Here is a 1,429-nt window from a genome sequence, read left to right as displayed (position 1 = left end):
AACACACAAACACTCACAAACACTCACACACACACAAACACACACACACAAACACACACACACACACAAACACACACACACAAACACACACACACACACACCGATATTTTCCATGGCTGTCGTTCCAATACAAATATCAAGCCACATATAAGGTAAGTACTCCCACCGTTTTTCACTAAAACTCAGCTCAACTGTTATTTGAAGCAAGTCCATCCCTATGGCACAAAAATAATTGACATATATATCACTCCAGGGAAAGCCGGTATTAAGTGAAGACAAAACTTTATGCAAGGATGCATCAAAAACTGGTAAAGGTTTTTATTTCCTTTTTAAAGATATAGTCAGAATTAAACTGGAAAGAAGTCACAACAAAAATTGGTATACAGCCAAAGCTACAACCTGCAAAATCATAAATATACATCACGAATCCGTTCAGATTTCGTCAGGGTTGAGAGGAGTAGAAAATATCCTCCACGTATATCCACAAACAAGAAAAAAACACGTGCGAATTAGTCGAGACTCAAAGTACCAAAATCATTCAACAGAAACCAAACACAGCTGAATTTATGAATAAGTCTCAGAAAACTCGAGAGAAACAAGCGATCAGCACGGCCAAAACTATAAAAATAAAACGAGCCGTCTGGAACCATTCGTATTGATAAGAGACGCCACTGGACCAAAACATAATCTGCGAAGAAAGAAAAGCGAGCGACACGAGAGATGAGTCACGCCACGTCACGTGCATTCACTAGCAGGCACGCACGCACACACCATTCATCGCTCACAGGACCGAGAGAGAACGCCATCGCCGCCACTATCGCTGCTGTCGTCGTTGTCGCGTGGGAGTTTGGCGGGTGTGCTCAATACTGAGTGCACACAACCAATCGAATTCTTGAGCGAACTGAGTCGGGGCCAGCCAGATTATTCTCCAAGGAGGAGCAAAAGCTATTTCTTATTTTGGTACAATTCGCCCGAAGTCAACCAAATTTAATAATTGTGACCTTCAAAATCAAACGCTTTTGTTTTTCAAGGTTGTGGGTCGGATCGGTCGTATTGAGCCAATAAATGGTATAGCTTTTGCCACTCCACAGAAGAAAATGCGGCTGGCCCCGACTCAATTCCACTGAATTGGATTGGCACTGCGCACTGGGTACATGTATATTATGGTGGAGATCCGCTTCGACAATTCCCTTTTCAGTATACATCGTGCGTGTAACTTGACACAGTTAATCAGTCTTGTCTCGCACCAGAAGTGAATATAGTGATAGTTTTCCGGGTTGTTGTTTTTATATTCTAGGTTTTGTGTGTGTGTGTGTGTGTGTGTGTGTGTGTGTGTGTGTGTGTGTGTGTGTGTGTGTGTGTGTGTTGTTGTTGTTTTTGTTTGCTTTTTGTTAGTTAATTACCTTTCAAACTTTCTTCTATGTCCTCA

The 1,429-nt window shown here is 41.9% G+C and overlaps 1 protein-coding gene across 1 annotated transcript in view; it reads right to left on the bottom strand.

The window, feature by feature from the left end:
• LOC101864118 (A-kinase anchor protein 13) overlaps positions 1 to 1,429 on the bottom strand; it is a gene marked incomplete at its 3' end in the record, with an annotated part of 47,285 nt that overhangs the window by 24,078 nt on the left and 21,778 nt on the right.

This window comes from Aplysia californica, unplaced genomic scaffold (assembly GCF_000002075.1).
Source record: "Aplysia californica isolate F4 #8 unplaced genomic scaffold, AplCal3.0 scaffold00025, whole genome shotgun sequence".
NCBI lineage: Eukaryota > Metazoa > Mollusca > Gastropoda > Aplysiida > Aplysiidae > Aplysia > Aplysia californica.
The sequence above is the reverse complement of the archived record's forward strand: the minus strand, read 5'-3'. Positions and strand labels throughout refer to the sequence as shown.